At 45.4% G+C, this 8,551-nt stretch overlaps 1 protein-coding gene across 2 annotated transcripts in view; it reads left to right on the plus strand.

Annotated features, from left to right (window-relative positions):
• Positions 1 to 8,339, plus strand: part of KCNS3 (potassium voltage-gated channel modifier subfamily S member 3) — a 212,774-nt gene extending 204,435 nt beyond the window's left edge. For both annotated transcript variants that reach the window (XR_013441605.1, XR_013441606.1), the window contains exon 7: positions 7,496 to 8,339. The gene's annotated coding sequence lies outside the window, so the exon portion shown is untranslated. The remainder of the gene's footprint in view (positions 1 to 7,495) is intronic.
• Positions 8,340 to 8,551: the final 212 nt, after the last annotated feature.

Genomic DNA, 8,551 nt, shown 5'->3' on the forward strand with positions numbered 1-8,551 from the left:
TTTTATACAGATGGAATCGGAGGCCAAGGTGGAAGCTGAGGGACAGGGTGTTTGTTGCTCCACAAGCTCCATGATAGGCCCTGATCATACATCATCTCATCTAATTTTCTCAGCAAGATTTCCTCGTCCCCCGTTTTACAAGGCAGAAAACCAGGCATGAGATCACAGATAGGAAGTGGCGGACTTGCCCGGGGGCACTGAGGGTCTTCACAGCATCTGCCTTCTGGCCTAAGCCCTGCCCAGATGTGCAGGAATATTCTTCGGAAGCCATGAGGGTCAATTTTCCTCTCTTTGGGTTGGTAGAATTACAAGTAACAATATCTACCACTTGCCACCTAATGGGAGGGCGATTTCTCCTTTTCATAAAAAAGACACTTGATACTGAATGTGGTAAGCGGACTAATGGCCCCCCTAACTACGCAGGTCCTAGTCCCTGCAATTATGAATGTTACTCTTAACAGCAAAAGGAACTTTGTGGCGTGACTAAGTTAAGGATGTTGAGATGAGGAGGTTGTCCTGGGTCATCCAGATCAGCCTAACATGTTACCACAGCGTCCTTATAAAAGGGGAGCAGAGAGAAATTTGTTCACAAGAACAAAAGGCCGTGTGAGGACCGAAACAGGATGCTACACTGCTGGCTTGAAGGTGAAGGTAGACTGCAGGTCAGCCGCTGTAAGGAAGGTGCTTCTAGACTCTGGAGAAAACAGAGACATACTTTCCCTGGGAGTCTCCAGAGCGAGCATGGCCCGGCAGATACCTTGATTTTGGCCCGGTGAAGCTGATTTCAGACTTCCGATCGCCACAACGGTAAGAGGATAAACATGGAGTTGTTTTAAACTGCCAAGTTTGTGGTAATCTGTCACAGCAACCATAGGAAATGAACCCACCAGAAGACCCCTCTTCACAGCAGTGAAAATGGCGTCTTGGAATGTGGTGGCCTTGCGTGGCTGTGGTCTCACAGGGCATGCCCATTTCCTGTCATAAAAAGGGTCATTAATGTTCGGTGTCTGGCACCTGGGCCACGTACAGAGTATCTACAGAACAGCAAGCTGTCACGCAGGGCTCTCTGGCTATGTTTCTCACTGGTTAATCTGAGCCTGGGTGCAGATGTCTTCTGATTGCTAGCCAGCTGTGTGAGGGCAGCAACATCCTCCATTGTCTGGGTTTGGGCGGCAGAGGAAGTTTGGGAGAGCCTGCCATTTGCAAAATTGGTTGACATCCCAAGCACACAGGAGAGGAAGGGAGTTAAGATTAAAATCACGACCCAGTGGGATAGGAGCGTTGGGGACAATTTCTCCCTGTTCCTTGATTGGCCTGGTGGAAACGCTCATTATCTCCTGGCCTACTTACAAGGATGAACCTAAAAGGGTAAAGGGAAGGAGAGAGGTGCATTCTGAGCATCCATGTGCACACACAAGTGTTCTAGGTGAGCAAAACATACCCTGCAGATCTGTGTAATGGCGGAGGTAGGATATGAACCCCGAGTTACCTGATTACAATGTTTTTGCCTCCTCTGTCATTCCACACGGCTTCATACAGAAGGAGACGTGCACGCAGTTAGAGCTAGGGCATGTTTCCTATATCTGACTCTAGGATTCTTTCCATTTGTCCATATGGTGCTTCCCCCCCCCCCCCCCCCCCCGCCCCCTGCCTTTGGCAACAAGAAACAATGTTACCATAATGACCTACTTATCTGCATCTAATGTATTATTTTGTTCAATCTAGCAGAGATGTCCATTTATCATTTCCACCAGGCAAAGAATTAACTGTATTAAAGGGGAAAGAAAAATGGAAAATTTGCTCAGAGGATGTTGAGTTTTTAAGAATCCCGAGGGAGAAAATGATGATATAATTCATAGAGTGTTCCTTTGTGCCTGATACCCATCTTCTCATTAATCCTTACAAGGCTTTGCGATTAGGTTTTATTATCTTCAGTTTGCCAGGGAGGAAAACTGAGGTTTGGAGGGATTAGGTAATTATCCAAAGCCGCTCCATTAGGTGAGTGGTTCTCAGACTTGAGTGTGTGCCGGAGTCCCCTGGAGGGCTCACTCAAACACGGATTGACGACTCCCGCCCCCTGGGTTTCTGATTCTGTGTGTCTGGTCTGGGGCCCAAGAATCTGCAAGTCCAGTGAGTTCCCTGTAATGCGGATGCTTCTCATCTGGTGACCACACCTTCCGAACTTCTGAGCTTGGGTGTTTTCAAAAGGATACGGACCCAGAGCAGTTTGAATCCAAACCGTGCTGTGTCAGGATTCCCTTGCTGGAGCTGACTTCAGGCTTTCTAGCGAGCAGAGAACCGTGGGGCCTTGTCGCTGCCTGATGGGGCTGCACAAAGCCGCACTCTGTGCTGGTGAGCGGTTCTGACTGCTCGCTGCCGGGCTGTGGCTGAGAGAACAGAATGTCGGTGACTGGCCGAGAGCCGGGGGCGCAGGGCCGACTGAGATCCAGCCGAAAAGTATAGCAGCTGCCAAGGGTTGGAGCTTCTCTTCTCCTTAACTCCTCTTTTACTTATTAGAAATAAAACAGATGTTTTTTTTAAATCTTGAAATCTGTATTTTTAAACATTCGTGTTGTTATTATGCTTAGCATAATAATATTAAATTACAAAAAACCCACAAAATTATGGGTGATTGCAACATTATTTCTGCGGACCGTCCGTTACAAACAGTTTAAAAATTGTACTTTCTTGGAGATGAATTCCAAATGTGGTTAATTTTAACATTACCGTATTCTGAAGGATCGGGCATGATGGAGGTTTGTCTCGGATTTCAGCTATTTTTCTTTAATTCACTTTAACTTTATTATCAACATGATGCATGCTGATTGTCAGAAGTTGGGGAAGAGGCTGTGAATGAAAAAAATCACTCGTAATTTCAACAACAGGGCAACTGCTACTGACATAAAAATATAATTTCCTTCACTCATTTTCTCTTGTGACTTTTTATTTAAAAATGTATTTAACCCACATCTCACAAATAGTAGAATTTCGACATGTAATTATGTAAAAATTATTATTCAGATATCTTACATTCTTTTTTTGTACCACGTTTTGGAAATCTGGCGTGTATTTGCACCTACAGCCCATGTTGATTTGTACAAGCTCGATTTTAAGTGCTTAGTATCACATGCACCGGGGGTGCCTGGGTCAGCACAGCAGAGGGACTCTGCTGACATATGACGGGGAGATGTAGGGGGCTTAGGGAGGCTGAGGGTTTGTTATCAGAGATGGGGCGGTTAAGAATCCGAGGTGAAACACCTGGCCGCTGACAGGTGTAGATGTGCTTTTCTAAAGTGACCTGGAAGTACCTGAATGAAGGCACTTAGATCTAAGTAGGTCAAGACAGCAAGGCCAAGGTGTTGGACAGTTCATCCACTTGAATGGAGTTCCCTCGGAAGACAGCAGTGGCTGGGAAGGAAGAGAAGGAAGCTTGGTGGTTGGCCCTCAGTGGGGGCTCAGCTTGATGCCCAGCAAGGAAGCCCCGGTGATCCCGAGGCAGGTGCGAGAGCCAGTGGACGGAGTCTGCGTGGGAGGAGGATTTCTGCCAGGCATCAGCTGATTGCAGGCAGCCCCCAGGCCAAATCCAGCCCACGCTCTGCTTTATAAAGTTTATCGGAATGCAGCCGCTCCCATTTCTTGATGTATTTTCTTTCATAGCTTTTGCTACAAAGGCAGAGTTGAGCAGTTGGGACTGAGGCTGTATGTCTCATAAAGCTTAAAATATTTACTATCTGGCCCTTTACAGAAAATTTACGGATGCTTGATTTATGCCTTGGTCTAAATGAGCCTCAGGGGAGGAGGGGTTTCTCTACAGTAAAGTGAAAAGGAAATTCTCTAAGAATATGGAAACCGTGGCCTGGCCCTTGGGGTTTTGCCCACAGTCTGTGATTCTGTTTCAGCTCAATCCCAAAGAGGCCGTTGTGCCGTGAAAACTGCGATCCCCGAGTGATCTTAAGACCAACATTAACTTCCAAGATCGTGTCTTCTCCGCTGTGCACTCTTCAGCCCTCTGTAGCCGCTAGCACCTGCTGGGGTCACTGATGTGCTTTATGAATGGAATCCTGATGCTGCTGGGTTTTTGTTTTTTGTTTTTACAAACTGGCACAGTGACTGCCCAAACCTGTGGCAGATTGAATTGTGCATGTTTCCTGCTTCCATCTAGAAATGAGAAAATTTCACTTATCTTCTCTTACTGATTTACCCATAATTAGAATCTATCATGGAAAAAGAAATTATTTTTCTCCCTGATAATAACACCTGATGAATTGCAGGATAGATCTCATTTGTCAGCAGATACATAATCCTACTATTTCTCCTTAATGTAATTCTCCTCTGAGTAGGAAATGGGACAGCATATTGGAAAGGGCAATGGACTGGGAAGCATTAGACCTGGGATTTATTTTTAGCTTTACTTCTATTTTGGTGCCTCTAGATTTCAGTCTTACCATCTATAATAATAATGGCAATCGAGTGCTGCTACTTATTGAGTAATAGTAATTACTGCCTTTTCCTGAGAGACAGTAGAGTGTAGAGACTCTGAGCACAGACTCTGGAGACTGTCTGCCTGGGTTTGAATCCTGGCACCCCGTTCGCTAGCTTGTGACCTTGGGCAAGTCACTGAAACTCTCTGGGCCTCAGGCTCCTTACTTCAAAAAGGAGGATCATGACTTTATTGAGTTACTATTTATGATACATTTGGGACAGCGCCTGGCACATAAAGAGGTGCTATTTTAGAGTGTGTTAAAAAAATAAATAAAATACTAGGTCCTTTATGTCTGCTATAATTACTAGAGTGGCAATTATACTATACTATATAATTACAAACGACACATTAGGCTTCATCCTTTCTGTGCACTGTCATTTAATGCTAATGTCAATGCTACAAGGAAATTATTGCTATCCCAAATTTTGGGCTTGAAGAGACAAGATTCATAGAGCTTAACTAAGTTGTTCAGTATCACACAGTTAGTAAATAAAGGAGCCAGAATTACTCCAAGTCTTCTTATGTAAAGTCTTTGCCAGATCTAAGGTCCTGGATTTGATCAGTTATTGCCAAATGTAAATGATCCCAGTTAAGGATTTAATGTGGGCCTGTCTCTTGGCTCTGTCCCGGACTTACGTGGGACTTTGGACAAATGGCCCCGCTCTTCCACTCTTTAGGCATCTCATGTAGGATGGTGATGACGCTAAGCCATCATGCAAGGGGTAGGTGAACATCCGTTGGTTTTAGCTTGTGCTGTGTCTGTGACCCCAGTTCTGGGAATAGCAGCTTCATTTTCCTTTGGGAAACCACTCCCTCCCTGACTCTCATTCCCATGCTTTGGGTGCAGCTGACCTCACCCGCCTGGCTCTGGTTTGGGGCATGTGACCTTCCCGTGATTGATTGGAGTACCATATCTCTCCAGTCAGAGGGATCACTGCAGAATGAGCGCATGCAAATATTTTTTGCAAGACCTCTGCCTCTATAAACAATTTGATTAAAGGTATACTAAGCACGGGCTCATGTTAGATACAGTGATTTATTAATGAAAATTTAGAATGATGGGAGAGAAAGGGTACTTACATATTTGTTATTATCCAATCAGGACATGCGAAGATTCTTCAGTTTCCAGGCACCGTCTAGTTCTGTTCTGGTCCAGAACCAACTCTTCACGTTCTTCTTTGTGGAGAATGCCATTCCAGGCTAACTCCGTACCTTCTCCTGATGAGAAAAAGATAGCAATGCAGTTGTTACTCACAATGCCATTGCTCTTCACAATCTGCTTATATTGAAACAACACAGAACTTCTCATCACTGCAGTTTCCTTTTTTTTCTCTCTGAAGTTGCCTAACATCATTTATTTAAGGGTGGTTCTACCATTACTCATGACACTGCGTCACCCATCCATTATGCTGTTTCCAAACACTGACTCTCAGTGACTCTCTCAAAGCTTGTTACTGTGCTTTGTTGATGATGACCATCCATGCAAGTCTTCCCCAGAGCATGCAGAAAAATGTAATCAGTAATCTGAATTTTGGTCATGTAAAATTTGCTGTTTAGAATCTTATAAATGCAGGATGACATATCTTCCAACCGTGTCTTTTCTTGAATTCTTTAGTCCATAATCACTGCAGTCCTAGAGTGTGAGCTCTTTCAATGTGGACCATACCTTTGCCTTCCACACGTGGTCATCAGTAATGATAGGTGAGGGGACTGTGGGCCAAGCAGGAAGAGCAGTTCCATTCACTCAAAGAATGACCTTCCTTCACCCTGCCTTGCTAGGGAAACCAACTACAACTAATCTGGGAGAGCACAATGTTACCACATTGATCAGGGGCAAGAAAGGATATTGATTAAAGTATCAGTTGACATTGTGCAACAATAGTCTGGAAAGTCCTCGGAGGAAATGGGTACCTCCGTTGCTTGCCACATGGTCTAGAGCCTGTGCAGGGGGTGGGCTCCTCCCCTGAGTACCAGAGTTAGGGAGTCAGGGATTGCAGTGGTTGGGAAAGAGGGTAAGTGTTGCTTGCTACCATCCCACTTCTCTTTGGGGTTGTAGACTACGGAAGCCATAGTAGAAACACAGATGTGCAAGAGGCAATGCCCAAGCTAGATATCCGACTCCAGCCAAGGGGGAGAACATCAGTAGCCAGAGCCCTGAACTTACCCTCTGTCTGATGTGAATGAGAGTCACCCCACATCACTGTGTCAGAACCAATCTGGGAGCCAATCCTCATGAAAGAAATACAGCACCAACCGGCAGAACAATCTGCCTGTCAGGCTGCTCTCTTGGAACAAGAGCTGGGACATAGTGTCCTTCCAGGACCCCATAGGCATGAGTCCTGGAGCTTCTCGGGGCCATGTGGTTGACCTGATACCTGAGGCAGAGCAGAGATCACCAAACTTTTATCATAAAGGGCCAGATATTAAGTATTTTGGGCTTTCGGGGCCATACCTCTATTGTGACTCTTCAACTCTGGTGGTGCAGTGTTGAAAGCAGCCAGAGACAACAGAAAATGAAGGATTTACAACAACAGTCAGTGGGCTGGATTTGGTCCTCAGCAGGTGGTTTCCTGGCCCCTGAATACAGGGTTGGAGAGTGCCTTGCAGGGAACAAATAGGGTGGGCATGCCAAGTGCTGATACAAACAAAAGACAAAGGAAAGTGGAGAAAGGGAAAAAAAACCAATTCGTATTTTTTTCTTTATAAAATGGAGAATATAGAAAAGGTCATTCTAGAAAAAAATACAACAGCATATGCAAAGGGGCAAATGAAAAGGCAGGGTAAACATGGTGAACGGCGAGTAGCTTGGCGCAGTGGGAGCATGAGAACATCAGAGCGAGTTAGCACAATGGGCTTACAGGGCTGGCTACATGCTGTGATTTTCTGGAGAGGGTTAAATGAGCAAATAGATGTGAACATGTTTTCACAAACTGTAAAAATGTCATCATATTGCTTACTAATTTAAAGGCCTGATAGGCTATGCTAATGAATTTTTATTTTTTCCCCCTCTAGGTCTTTGGAGAGCCACATAAGGTGTTTCTTGCCTGCAGTCACATGGTGAGATTTGCATTTTAGGAAGGTCGCCTGATGCCCTGTGGAGGATGGCTCAGAGGGGCTGGACTGAGGCAGGAGGGCTGATAAAGGGGCTGTAATTTGAGTGAGAGATGGTATGATAGTTAATTTCATGTGTCAACTTGGCTGGAGCAGGGTAATCAGATATGTGCTCAAACTTTACTCTGGATGTTTCTGTGAGGGCATTTCTGGATGAGATTGATATTGAAATTGGTAGACTTTGACTAAGTAGATTGCCCTCTATCATGTGAGCGGGCCTTTTCTAATCAGGCCTACATAACAAATGATTGACCTCCCTGAGCCAGAAAGAATTTGACCAGCAGATGGCCTCTGACCTTGAACCAGGACATTGGTGCTGCTCTGGTTCTCCAGCCTGCTGGTCCACCCCCAGGTTTTGAACTTGCCCACATTCATGATAGCAAGAGCCAATTCCTTAAAATAAATCTCTCTCTCTCTCTGTGTGTGTACACATCTATTGGTTCTGTTTTTCTGGAGAATTGTGACTAACACAGATGGTAGAACTTGCACCAGAGCAGTGGCCATGGGGTTGGAGAGAAGGGTAAGAACTGAAGAGCTAGTTAGGAGATTAAACTGGCCTCATTTAATGATATTTTGGACGTGGGCAGAAAGACAGTAAGAGAAGTTTCAGTGGTGATTGAGTGTTTCCTTAGGTGGGCTGCTGGATGGATTCGGATGTTCTATATCAAGAGAAGAAATCCAGTCTATGTGGGGTGCTGACCCGCAATGGTGCACGTGGATGGAATCAAGGAAAGTGGGTGGGAGCCTAGGGTGGGCTGGGTGCATCCTGACTAGGGCAATACAAGCCCATGAGGGTGGGTGGGCAACAGGAAGTCTGTGAAAAGGGCCAGATCTTCTGATTTCCATTTCCTTGGCTCGTTTGTGGGCCGATCATTGTAGAGCCCTGTGACCTGGCCGGTCAGGAGCATTCGTGTCGTGGATGTAGGGCTCCACACGTGCAGTAGGGCCTCTCTAATT

This window comes from Halichoerus grypus, chromosome 10 (assembly GCF_964656455.1).
Source record: "Halichoerus grypus chromosome 10, mHalGry1.hap1.1, whole genome shotgun sequence".
Classification (NCBI taxonomy): domain Eukaryota; kingdom Metazoa; phylum Chordata; class Mammalia; order Carnivora; family Phocidae; genus Halichoerus; species Halichoerus grypus.